Raw genomic sequence first — 14436 nt, 5'->3', positions numbered from 1 at the left:
AACTGCTGTACAATCTCAGCCTCACTACAGGATATGTGCCCAAAGAATGGCGTACAGCAACAGTGGTCCCACTCCACAAAGGTGGCACCTCTGCGGACCCTGGAAACTATCGCCCCATAAGCCTGACTAGCCTATTCTGCAAGACTATGGAGAGGATCATCATGGAACTCATAAACAAAGACATTGGGGACCTACAGACACTTGATCCTACCCAATTTGGCTTCGACAAGGGCAGATCCTGCCTTTTGAATCTGGTCGACTTCTTCGAAACAGTCACCAAGGCCATAGATGAAGGGAAGGTAGTCCACACAGCCTATCTGGACCTCGCAAAGGCATTTGACACAATACCCCACTCGGGCATCATAGATAAGCTATCCAGCCTAAATATAAACCCCTATGTCACAAGATGGGTCACAAACTGGCTCAAAGACAGAACCCACAGAGTCAGAGTTGCTGGGGCCATGTCAGACTTGAAACCTGTTACAAGTGGCATCCCACAAGGTTCTGTCCTGGGACCTCTCTTGTTCGGTATTTACTTTTCTGAGGTACAGGCCAACCTGGGAGGACTGTGGCTCACCAAGTTCGCAGATGACTGCAAACTGGGCGCCATAATCGACTCTCCAGCTGACACAAACATCCTTCAAAAAGTTCTCTCAGAGACGGATAACTGGTGCCAGAGCCATGGTCTAAAGCTAAATGCCAAAAAGTGTATAGTCATACCCTTTGGCAAAAACAATGTGCCCACAAATTACCACATAGGTGGAAACCCATTAAGTACAGAGAAAGTAATTAGGGATCTGGGGACCCAAGTTGATAGCAATCTCTCCTTTGACAACCACATTGCCAAAGTGGTTAGAAAGACCTTCTACATAGCCCACCTCATCATGAAAGGATTCACATCTAGATCGAGAGGTAATTGTGCCCCTTTATTCATCCCTCATCAGGCCCATCATAGAATACAATGCCCCCTTTGGGATGTACCTTACCCGACACCTGCAGCAATTAGAAAGACCCCAAAAGTACCTCACCAGGAGGATCAAGGGACTCAAACAGATGCCATATGCTGCTAGGTTAAAAAAACTCCAGCTCTACTCAGTTGCATACCGCCTACTTCGAGGCGATCTATGCCTGACATATAAAGCTATGTACAACCCAGAATTAATGGACATGCTCCACCTCAGTAAATCTAAATCCCTTAGAGCCACGAGCTCGAGGGACTTGAACCTCAGCACAGAAATAAATAGAACATGCTGGAGGGACAGATTCATAACCCAGAGGCTCCCTTCGCTCTGGAATAGAATTCCAATTCATGTTAGGTAGAGCACCTCATTGACTCTCTTCAAGAAGAATCTTGATGAGTGGATGGGAGATCGTAGGTTTGTCCCGGGGATTACTTCCGTGTCACTATTAGACAGAGGCACAGTAAACTAAACTTTAAAAAGGGCACAGTATACTCAAATCAAGGGGTGGCGTAAGCCAAACACAATCGGGCTAGGCTTATAAATGCCCCCAGGGCAGATAGCCTAGTATGAACCTATGAACCTAAAAGGCTCTAAATCACTACACTTTTCTATGCTAAATCTTCAAAATGTCTGTATTAAGACCTCCGAACTACATGCTTAGCTACCTCAAAATAAAACAGACATTTTACCTCTAGGTAGTAAAAGAGTTCTAGAAGGGATATTATCTTGGACCTCTTGTGTTGTAAAAAAATGAAACAATTATCCTTGGCAATGTGAACATTTATTGGTCTGATACCTCTCCTAAATTGGCATTCTCCTGCATAAACTTGTTTCAGTATACTCAACTAATAACCACTGCTTCCAGATATAATAATAGAACCAGTGTAGGATCCATTTTAGACTGGAGTCTAGTTCCTGACCCCTCTAAATTCTTATCAGCTAGAACTTTTCCTAATTCCATTAGTGATCACCTTCCCTCCTTTGTTAAATGCACATATACAGATATCTAAAAAAACACAGTATCAGTCTAGTCAGAAATGTATCTAAATTCAATCCTCATATATTTAACAGCATATTTAAAAGTATTAACTGGAACAGCCTCAAAACTCTTTCCCTAGATGACACCCTGCTCTATTTAATAATACCTTTCTGGAAATGTTAACCTTGCCCCTACCAAAACTAAAGGAACAAGTTGTACTCATGCCCCCTGGCTAACTAAATGCATTAAAGAAGTTATGTTAACTAGAGACAAAGCATGGAAGTCAAGGATTAAACATAAAAATAACTGATTTATTAAAGTACAGACAGCTTCTTAATCTAACAAAAATTAATATCCAAAGACAAAAAAAAGATTACTGTAACCTGCAAAATAATAACAGAAATAGCCCTAAATTATTCTGGTCATCTGTCACTAATCTCTTAAACCCTGGTACAAAACCTAATCCATATCCATGCTCAAACTAAAGTCCAGACCAAATAGCTAACATCTTTAATTCCTACTTTATAGACAGTATTGTCATTATTACTACCACTTTTTCACTACCTCTTCCAAAAATAATTTCCCATTCAACAGTTACCTCCTTAAGCTCACTCAGCCTCCACCTCCTCCCTTTACCACAAACACATTGAGCCATCCCTCTGCATGCAACTGTTCCTCTCCACTCAACCACAGTAACCCAGAACAACCTATTTCCTAGGAAGAATTCGAACTCCGTACTGTCCCTACTTGAACCATAAAAAAAAATTCTTAATGACATTAAAGCCTAGCTCTAATGCTGCTGATGGTATACCTGCAAAGTACCTCACTGTTCTACTGACACACTGTCTTATCCCATTAACATTCTTATAAACAGATCCATTGAAGAATCCTACATCCCTACCCTCTGGAAAAAAAGCAATCTTCTTACCCCTTCACAAAGGAGGCTCTTCAAGTGAAATTTCTAACTTCCGTTCCATTGCCATTCTGTCCCCCATTTCAAAATTGCTAGAAAAATGTATCCAGAAGCAACTCCTACATTTTCTACTTAAAAATCAAATCCTTTCCATTACTCAACATATGTTCAGCCAGGACATAACACAGGTACCACTCTAATTAATCATTCTTAGACATAGTTAATAAAGCTCATGATTCAGAGAACATTTTCTCTGCTTTATTTTTGGATCTCTTTAAAACCTTTGATACCATTTTTCACTCTGTTCTCCTCTCTCAACTTGCCAGCATAGAACTTTATATATCTCCTCTATTAACTGGTTCAAAAGCTACCATTCCAATAGGGAACATGTCAAATGGTAGAACTCCATATCCCATTATATTCTTAACCCTACTGGCATCCCACAAGGCTCAGTAGTAACATCCCTTCTGTTTTTCATTTTCATCAATAAGTTCCATCAACCAATCCAGCAGGGTTGCCTAGTTCAGTATGCAGACGATTCTACTATAGTCCGTACTGCTGACAGCCCATCTCTATTACAGCAAATTACCCAAACTACATGTACCACTGTAGAGACTTGGTTCCATATCGATCACCTTTCCTTAAACCCTAAGAAAAACAAACTTATGATTTTTACTCCGAAGAAAAATACACCCCTTAACAAATCCCATTTCAAAATATTCTGTCTCTTAACTCCACTACAGTTGAATTAGTGTCCCACACAAAACTGTTAGGGGTAATCGATGAAAACCTCAAATTTGATCTCCTTGTTCATAATAACATCTGTAAGACCCATGAAAAACTATGACTACTCTATGGATATAACCTGTTCCTCTCTCTCCCCACAAAACAAATATTTGCCTCAACTTACCGTCTTCCTTCCCTAGTTTATGGTGCACCACTATTAACCAACCTGTGGTTCTCCATGAAAACTGAACTGGAAATATGTTATAACTAAATTTGCAGCAAATAGTCACCACTATACCCACCACTGTATTGCTCTAAGTAAACTTTAATGGCTTGAATTCCCCCACCACTTAACCTGTCTTTATCTATCACACATTAATTAATAAACCTCCAGACTGCCCTAAAGTCCTTATGCATCCATTATAATTGTAATAGGCCCTTTAAGATCTGAAATCATACACCACCTACAAATTCATAAACCTAAACTACTTGCTGTTCAACTATTTTACTCTTGGGTCATTGTTAAAACATGGCATAGTGTATTATGCATTCATACACATCAATGCTCTGCCACCTTCAAAACTTCCCTGCATGCATATCTCCTCTACAAATGGACTTGTAACTGTTTGATACCTCCACCAGCTATTACCTAATTCTTAAAGTCTTCCTCTGCACTCTTATTTACTTCTTCACTTATACTTCTCTATAAACTTATTCACACTTTTTCTCAAATGGACTAATTTATTGCTAAACTTCTCTCTCTCTCTCCCTCTCTTTACCTAACATTACTACTAAGCTGTAGCTCAACCTCTCTTATTATATTTCCTTACCTACTATTTAACCTCAGTACTGCTATTTTAATATAATAGTATAGCTAAATGAGACCTCACATTATGAGCCTTGTAGTTATGTTTGTGCAGAAATGCCATTTCACAAACTGATTCTCAACTAACATTTTTAAGTCTGGTTGTATAATTACACTTGTGTGGTTAATGAGCTGGAGGAATTTGTTGCAAAATATAGTAGTAACGTTATAGGTCTTTGTTATATTAAGAGCCAATTGTTTGCCAACAATGACAGTGACAAAGCAGTAATAGTGAAACACAGACCTGCCATTGAAACTGTCAAAAGTGGAAGCCCAAGCTGCTTTCCAAGGATTCCACATTATATAATGCACTGCTGTTCAGTCTACATATGTTCACAAACTGTAGCAGTCAGGCTTCAGTTCCAGTTTGGAAACTGATACAAAAGTGGCCTCTGCATATCATAAACCATTTGCTTATACCAGTGTTAGTATCAGACTTAAAATGAATGTAAACTAGAGAACAGAATTCAGTTAAAATGTCCCTAGACAGCATATATTTTTTTATAAATTTAAACATCACTAACAGACTTAAAAAGCTATCTTATTCATTACTTTTTGATGACTAGGATGGTGAACTGTTCACTTGACCCTTTACAGTCATGACCCAGACACGTATGGTATAAAATAACCGAAGGCAGTTAAGACAATAACATTGTTACGTGTGTGTGTGTGTGTGTGTGTGTGTGTGTGTGTGTGTGTGTGTGTGTGTGTGTGTGTGTGTATGTGTGTGTGTGTGTGTATATATATATATATATATATATATATGTAATATTTACAAAATCACTTAAGACCAACACTGTTTACAGTAGTGCATGAGTTATATCAGTACGTACAACAGTATATTATTTGTAACAAATTAGTTTTCCAGTTCATCTATGATTTTTAGTGGACTAATGTTATGGTTAAGTCATGACTGTGATAAAGTATAGTCCTGTGATTTATTGGTTAGTAACCATTACCTCTAAATCAATTGCAAGCGGATTCAGAAAAGAGATGGTTCTTAAGACGTTTCTTGAAGTCTTTTATGGAGTCCTGTTTTTTTTTTTTTTTTTTACTTCAGTGGGCAAATAGTTATTGACCAATATATGTACAATAAAAATACCAACATAGGATAACACAAACACAGGATAATAACTTGTCATTTTTTGCCATCGTCAGTTGACTCTAATCTTGACATCTAAAACTGTGAACCTCGGATCCTCCCATTGACAATTAATTGTAAACTTGACATCTAAAACTGTAAACCTCTGACACTGCAGGAATCACAGCTAGGACTGTCATGTCATTTGTAATGTTAAGTTGTCGATCTCGCCTTCATTCTTGCTGGATGGGTTCGGAGCCAAACCTCGGCTCCGACTCGGCCTATTACTAAAGCTCGAGAGCTATTTTTACCGGCTCGAGGCTATACTGTGTCCCATAATGCTAGGCGTCATATACCTAGATCTCGTTTGCTGCTTCAGCTACGAGGTTGCGTTTTCACCGGCTCCAGGTTGTATTTTAAAAATTTTGTATCTATAGTTAGTTTTTGATTTTTTCACATTAGTTTATTTTAATTAGTATTTAGAGAGTAGCGACTAGTTTCCCTACCCCTTTTCAGTAGTTTTTCCCTACTTTTTTCCACCCTTAAGGTGGTCGGGCCTAACCCCCCCCCTTTTTTTTAGTAGTTAGTACAAATTCCCCTTAATGTGTGTGTGTGTGTGTGTGTGTGTGTGTGTGTGTGTGTGTGTGTGTGTGTGTGTATTTCTGTCTCCTTTTTACTATTAGTTAAACTTAAGTTTTTTGTTGAGTGTGTCTTTTTCAAGTGTGTTACTATACTTGTGTAGACTCCTTGTCTCGACCCTGTGGTATCATGTCCAAGGATACCAAGGTATCAGGATTCAAGAAGTGTGACTCGTGCTGTCAGAAGATGTCTCTGACAGACGGTCACACTTCTTGTGTGTATTGTTTGGGCCCTCTGCACCTGCAGGACTCTTGTTCCATCTGTCATGCTTTTAGCCCTAGAGTCCTGCAGGAACGCAGAAATAAGCTCATTCTCAGAGGCTTATTAAAGCCTGAAGGTTCTCCGTCCAAACCTATGTCCGGAAAACCTTCAAAGCCCACCAAATCGTCGGCTCCATGGTCGGAGCCGGTGCCGAGCAGTCCTCTTTCTGCCTCGTCGGTTCCGGCTGTAACTGATACATCGAGGCCTCAGTTGGCTCCGACTTTGGTATCGGAGCCGTCCCCTAGCCGAAAGCGCTCCAGGTCTCCTTTGCTGGAGTCGGTCAGATTGGCTCCGAAATCACCCTTGCTGTCGGAGCGGAGCCATAGGTCTCACTCCTCCAGGTCTTCCAGGCTCTCGGACCATGACCTCGAGAGGGTAGTCACTAGGCTTTTGAAGTCGCAGGCGCTGGCCCAGTTATTGCATAGCCCATCTTAGCAGACAGGGGCTACCCCAGCGCCTGCTCAAGTTCATCCTCCGACTACTCTGCTGAGTTCGGAGCCGGAGGTCGTCGAGGTTAGTACCGTTGGGGCGTCAGAACCGATCCCTCTGTTATCGGTTCTTTCGTCGGCTCTGATCCCTTCATTGGCTCCGTCCTTGGAGGGATCCGGGTGCCGAGACTCCCTCGTCGGCTCCGAGGGGGTGAGTGGCATCGGACCCTTGTCCCGACCCTGTTCTCCCTCTCGGAGCCTTGGCGCAGATGAGTTTGGCCCCGACATCGGCCTCGGCGCCATCCCGCTTGGTGCTGGGAGGAGCTCTCATCTCCTCGGAGCTGGGTCCCTCTTCCCTGATTGACAGGAGCGCCTTTGAGGTCATGAGGAGCGTGCTGGCTCCCATACTGGCGCCACGGTCGGCCTTGTTGGCCCTTCCCTCCATGGTGCCTGCTTCGACCCCTGCCTACCCTCCCGAACCCAAGCGCGGAGAACCGACACTCCAGGCCGCTCCACTGGGCGTTTCCTCCTCTTCCGAGGCCTCCCCTGATCCTGCAGGGGATCCCCCTTGGAAGAGGACATGCAAGAGGAAGCATGTCGACTCCCCAGAGTCAGTGACATCTGACACCAACCTGGATGATTCGCAAGGGTCCCCAAGGACCCCTCTGAGGATGTCTCCTTTTCTGACATCCTAGAGATTCTTAAACAGAGGGGGAACTGGTCCACCCTCAACCCTTCCGAGGACGAGTCGGTGTACCTGGATGCGTTCGGTTCTCGCCCTTCCACCTCCTGGGTGTCCCCGCCTTTTGACCCACTCATGGAGGTGGTGGCTCGGAAGGCGTGGACAGCTCCGGATACTATGGAACCAACCCCCCCCGGAGGCCTTACAAGCAGTTTCTCTCTAAGGGCGTTGTTGATGCCGTGGTGGTGGTGGTGGCAGCCACTAAGAAGGAGTTGGCTGACCCTTCAGTACCTGTCCATCCTCCTAATAAGGAATCTAGGACTATGGATAGGTATGGCAAGCAGATGTTTTCTTCAGCGACCTTTGCCATGCGGTTGCTGAATTACTTGTGCCATTTCACCCATCTTCAGAGAGACCTCCTTAAAGAACTGGGTGATACCTTAGGGGACCCAGCAGCTTTGGGGTCTCAGGAAAAGATCAACTCCCAGCTGGGGACCCTGAACTCTATTGTCAACTCCTCCATGCGGCTCATTTCTTATGCAGCCAATGGAGCAAGTAGGGCCGCAGGCACGGGCGTTGCTCTAAGGAGACATGCCTGGATGCGACTCTGCAACTTTGCTGACCCCTTCAAGGCTTCCTTCACTAACACCCCCTTTGACGGTTCTGCCCTGTTTGGACCTCAAGTGAAGGATGCATTGACCAGGTGTGAGCAGGAAGGCAAGACTCTCATTGCTGTTGGAGTCCATTTTTCCGCCTCTTCTGGACCATACCCTAAGGGTCAAAAGGGCGGAAAAATGTGGTTCCGTAAACCCCAGGGAGTACTGCCTGATGCATGTGGTGAGCTTCCGTCCGGAGGCAGAGGAGGGAACAATAACAGACGCCGCCCTAGGGGCAGGGGGGTCCGCAAAATCAGGGTAGCAGAGAATCTTTCTCTGACAAACCCTTCCAGCACCCCTGAGGAGCTGCCCGACTGTCCACCTTCGGAGGCAGTCAGGGGAAGACTTTCACTGTACCCAGAAGCCTGGCATTCCCTTATGCAAGACAGATGGGTACGGTCGATCATATCCGAGGGTTACAGAATCCCCTTTATCCACACCCCGCAACAACCAAAAGGGCCTCTTCCAGATGTTCCACCCGGTCTGAGAGGTCAAGCAGCGTCAGAAATTTCAAAGCTGCTAACAAAAAGAGCCATCCAGCCAGTCCCAGCAGACCAACAAGGATCCGGAATCTACTCCAAATTCTTTTTGGTACCAAAAAAGACATGGGACTGGAGACCTATTTTGGATATTAGCAGGCTGAACAAGTCTGTTCAAAGAACGAAGTTCCAAATGGTCATGCTATAGTCCATTCTACCCTTTCTTGGTCAGGACAATTGGATGTGCTCTATAGATCTCCGGGATGCGTACTACCATATCAAAATGAACAGGCGCTCCAGAAGGTTTCTCCGCTTCCAGCTGGGAGCCCGTCACTACCAGTTCAGAGCCCTGCCCTTTGGCCACACCACAGCCCCCAGGGTGTTTACCAAATGCATGGCAGTGGTTGCGGCTCACCTGAGATGACGAGGATTCCAGGTGTTTCCATATTTAGATGACTGGCTCCTTACTGCCACCACCAGGTACCAGCTACTTCAAGCCAGGGATTACGCTGTACAAACGTGCAAGGCACTAGGCATCTCTATAAACTTCGAAAAGTCTGCCTTGTCGCCTTGTCAGCATATTACCTTCATAGGCATCCGTGTTAAACACGGTGGAGTTGTCAGCAAAACTACCTACACAAAGAGTGTCAGACATTCACAGCCATGTTCAAATCCTACTACAGGAGGACAGGGTCCAAGCCAGATTTGTACTAAAAACACTTGGTCTAATAGCAGCAACAATCACCTTGCTCCCCTTAGCTCATTTTCATATGCGGATACTGCAGTGGATGCTTTTTTCCCAATGGTCCTTTCAGCAGCTTCCCATGTCACACAACATTCTCATCACTCAGTCATGCAAAAGACACCTCTCTTGGTGGATGGTCTCGCCTCAGGTGCTCCAAGGCAGACCTGTTGTTCTCCCCCTCCGGTTGCCACCGTGACAACGGATGCCTCCCTGATCAGGTGGGGGGGGGCATTTTCAGGGCAGGACAGTCCAGGGCACATGGCAACCCTTGGAGTGCCACCTGCACATAAATGTCTTGGAGTTGAGAGTGGTGCTTCTGGCATTGCCGGCCCTTCAGAACTCTCTGCCCACCGGGACGATTGCAATTCACACAGACAATATGTCTGTAGTGTGGTACATCAACAAGCAGGGCGGAACCAGGTCCTACCCCCTATGTCTGGAAGTGCTCAGACTTTGGCAGTGGGCGATCTCTTCTCAACGGTTTCTGGTAGCAACGCATATTCCAGGGAAGTCCAACGTCATAGTGGACAGACTGAGCAGGGCCATTCTCATGCCCTACGAGTGGTCTATCAACCAGCTAGTAACGGAACAAATATTCAGAAGGTGGGGTCAGCCTTGCTGCGACCTTTTCGCAACCCCTCAAAACAGCAAGTGTCAGGACTTCACCATCTTTCCTCTTCTGGGTCTCCCTCCCAGAGATGCTCTAGTCCACGATTGGCCCCGGGGTCTTCTATATGCTTTCCCCCCTTTTCCCTTAATTACTCAGTCCAGAAAACAACTACCTTGAGATCCAGGATGATCCTCATTGCCCCTTACTGGCCCCAACAAGTTTGTTTTCCGTTCCTGCAACGTCATCTATTGGAGCAGCCCTGGCATCTGGACCCAATGCCAAACCTTCTGACCCATCAATCGGGCGGGCTGCACCAATCCCTTCCATCTCTCAGCCTCACAGCTTGGTTGCTCCACTTCCAACCCTAGCCAGGCTTCTCTTAATTTCTCATTCAGTACGTGATATTATCCTTGCCTCTCACAAGTCTAACACCAGAAGGACGTATGCTAGTAAATGGAAGCGTTTCTCTATTTGGGCAAGGAAAAATCAAGTTGACCCTTTCACAGCTCCTGTCCAAACAGTTCTAGAGTTTTTGGTGGAACTTTTCCAAACGGGCTCTTCCTCAGCCACTATCAGGGTCCAGTTGGCGGCTAATGCAAATTTCCATGTTGGCTTGTCAGTGACCAGTATTATGTCCCACAAGCTTTGCAAAGCCTTTCTAAAAGGAACCCTATTACTTAGGCCCCTGGTTAAAGACCCTCCTCCACCGTGGGATCTAAATTTGGTACTGTTTTCTTTAATTCTTCCTCCTTTTGAGCCATCTGCTTCCTGCGCGTTAAAACTGCTCTCATGGAAAACACTTTTCTTGGTAGCTATTACCTCAGTGAGAAGGGTTTCGGAACTACAAGTATTCTCTGTGCGCCCCCCTTATCTTGTTTTTCACAAAGATAGAGTGTCTCTCAGGACTAATCCATCCTTTTTACCTAAGGTACTCTCTGAAAAAAATCTTAATCAGACCATTGATCTCCCAGTCTTCTTCCCAAATTATACCGATAGAGCTGAGAGAAGATTACATTGTTTGGACATTCACCGTCAACTACGTTTCTATCTGGATAGAACTAAACAGATGAGAAAATCAGGACAGCTCTTCCTGTCTTACGCAGAAGGAAAGTAAGGCCTTCCAGTTTCTAAAGTAACCTTGTCCAGATTGTTAACCTCTCTTATCACGTTAATCTATCTTGAGGTATAAGGAGCTCCCTGCCAAGCCTAGAGCTCATTCAACTAGAGCATTAGCTTCCTCAGTAGCTTTTCAAGCAAGGTTACCTATGGATTCTATTTGTGCAGCGGCCACATGGGCCTCCCCTCATACCTTCATTTCTCATTAAAAACTGGACATTGCCTCCAGAAGTCGGGCTGATTTTGGTTCCACTGTACTCAAGAGTCTGTTCCATAGAGCCACCCAGGACTAAGGTGCTAGGGACGCTGTCCCATCCAGCAAGAATGAAGGCGAGATTGACAACTTAACATTGAGAAGTTATGTACTTACCATAACATTCCATGTTAGTTGTCATCTTCTCGCCTTCTTTCTTGCGTCCCACCCTCCATCCCCCTAGCCTGGAAAGACCTAGAGTATCTTGTGAGATATTTTTTGTCACCAGAGTTATCTCCTCAGCTAGCTCTCTTGCTCCCTTTTGGTAGCCCTGGTAAGACATATATGTAGAAGAGGTTATATATACATATATTAGATAGATTTATTCTTTCTTGTGGTGGGACATGTATGTCCATAGTGTTAGCTATCAAACGAGATCTGGGTATATGACACCTAGCATTATGGGACATAGTATAGCCTCGAACCAGTAAAAATAGCTCTCGAGCTTTAGTAATAGGCCGAGTCGGAGCCGAGGTTCGGCTCCGAACCCATCCAGCAAGAAAGAAGGCGAGAAGAAGACAACTAACATGGAACGTTATGGTAAGTACATAACTTCTCATTATAATCCTTTCAAGCTCTTCAGGTGTACATTTAATGCAGAAGTGAAACTTGCCCACTGGCATGTGCATCTTTAACAGACTGTTTTCTTAGTGCTCTTAGATTCTAGGGTTTACAACAAGAGGTGATCATGTATCTGAATATTACCACATCCAGTTCTACTGTCTAAAATTAGACGAGTCCTCAGTGTCACTCACCCCAAAGTAAATGACCAGCTTATCATTTTTATTATCAAACCTGGTTCATGTGATACACAGGTCAGGCATATTTTTATCAACCACAGGAGAAGTTGTGGATCCATCCATCCATACATACATACATACATTTCAAGGATGGGTATTAATGCCCTTGGAGGTTGCCAATGCACCAAAACAAAACACGTGTTCCCATAATAAGTGTTAAGGCTTTTCTTAAAAATATCTAAACTAGTACTTACTGTAATGTAATTTTGTAGTCTATTCCATGCTTCAGCTGCTCTCTCAGAGAACAAATTAATAAACTTCTCATTCCTGTAGAATCTTCTACATAGGTTGTCTGGTGATTCTCTACTACTTTTCGATAACCCCAAACATTCCCAGAGGTGTAGTGGTCTCTAAATGCCCTGTATACCTGAATAAGATCTCTTCTTAGATGTCTATAAGAGACGCACTGTAGAAGTTCAGATATTTTGGTCTTTCATAATAACTTCAATTTTCACATCCATGGATGCCTTTGGTATATTTCCTCTGTACTCTTCCCAGTTTACTCATGCTTGTTTTCTTATACGTCTTCCATATTATTAACTGCAAACTCAGGTTTAGGTCTAATTTAACTAACTAACAATGACTTCATTATTTCTGATTTTCTAGGCTTTATAAGTCATTTTTATACGACCTATAGTTCTATAACTGTCATTAATTGATTGATATGATTAGAAAAACTCGTAGCTGGATCTGCCCCATATACCTTGGTCCTTGCATGACTCTACAGTTTCAGTCAGTGTGTGCTGTATTAAATATTCACCTTTCAGTTTGTGTCCCAAATCTCATATGCTTAGTTTTTGATTTATCAGCATATTTTTCTCCTGTATCCAAATGCTTGATTTTGTCAAGTTCTTTTATAGACATGCCTTACCTGTAACCAATGTAATTAGTTTACCCAATTTTAGGTCATCTGCATATAGACTTTTGAACACCTCAGATGAAAAAGTTAGGTCTGAAAGATGCAATCTAAACAAGTAAGGGCCTAGGGCAGAGCCTTGTGGGACACCCTGACTGTAACAAAGAATTTCATTTGCCATATCTTATTTGCAAGCCATGCAGCTATCCATCTTATTAAGCGTGCATCGATACCTAGTTGTTATAATTCAGCGTTTTGTGTATGAACCTGTTAAATGTTTGTTAAATCTATATAAATTACATCACAGCACAATTTTTCATTCATAGCTGTTATTATATTGCTGTACACCATCATGTTACAAGTGGTAGTAGAACTATTTTCAGTATATGTTTGCTGATATACGGTTTCTAGTCCCAACCTATCCAGTTCTGACAGGAACTTATCCAATATTACCTTCTCCATTATTTTTCCACAACATGAAAGTAGACTTAATGATCTGTATGAATCTGGGTTTGTCCTACTCCCCTTTCCCTTAAAGACAGGTTTAGTAAGCACATGTCTCCAATCTTGAGGAAACTTCCCATATTTGTATGACTTAGTGAATAAGAGATATAATGGTACTGCCCTTTTTAATTTCTCCAAATCTTTTGGGTTTGTAATACCATAACGGGAATGGACCGCATTCTTAAGTCAAAGTATGATTGTAGTTCATGAAATTAGTGGTTCTATCTTTGATGCAGGCAGAAGTGCTCTTTGCAGCACCCACAATGTGCCCAGTAATGACTCCTCCTGCAATTTGTATGGAGTTACATGTATTGGTTTGTTTTTCTTTCGGCTTTTCCCAGTTAGGGGTCACCACAGCAGAATTCCGGTCTGTTAATGATTGGCAGCCGATTTTTATGGTGCCAAGGTGCCAGCCCGATGCCCAACCTTCAACGAAGGCATGCCCATTCACGCATGTCTTTCTAACGCCACTCGACCATGAGGAGGACATCCAGACACCACGCAGAAGGCACTCCAGCCAAGAATCGAATGGGAGAACCTCTTGCTGTGAGGAGACAACGCTACCGCTGCACCACCGTGGCTTAGTTGCATGTATTGGTAACGTATCTAAATAAGATTATAGATGCTTTTTTATAAGACCCGTTGCTCCTACTAGTATTGAAACTATATGGTTGTCTTTCTTCCAAATTTCTCGCATTCCTACCTGCAAATTGTGATATTTTATGATTTTGCGTCTGTCTGTACGCAAGACACTGTAGTCACTGGGTGTGGCAGTTTCAATAACCAATGCTAATTTTGTCTTCTTTTCTTGGTCTACTATGTCTGGTTTTCTAGCATCTGTCTTTTGAACTGTTGGCAATGGATGATCCCATGTAATATAG

The 14436-nt window shown here is 43.4% G+C and overlaps 1 protein-coding gene across 7 annotated transcripts in view; it reads left to right on the top strand.

Moving 5' to 3' along the window:
• The window catches only part of PARP4 (poly(ADP-ribose) polymerase family member 4), a 2883551-nt gene that overhangs the window by 2290910 nt on the left and 578205 nt on the right, over nt 1-14436 (top strand). The window lies entirely within an intron of this gene.

The sequence above is a fragment of the Protopterus annectens genome, chromosome 5.part1, assembly GCF_019279795.1.
Source record: "Protopterus annectens isolate FY-2018-M chromosome 5.part1, PAN1.0, whole genome shotgun sequence".
In the NCBI taxonomy this organism is placed as follows: Eukaryota; Metazoa; Chordata; order Ceratodontiformes; family Protopteridae; genus Protopterus; species Protopterus annectens.
This window is presented reverse-complemented; position numbering and strand designations above follow the sequence as displayed.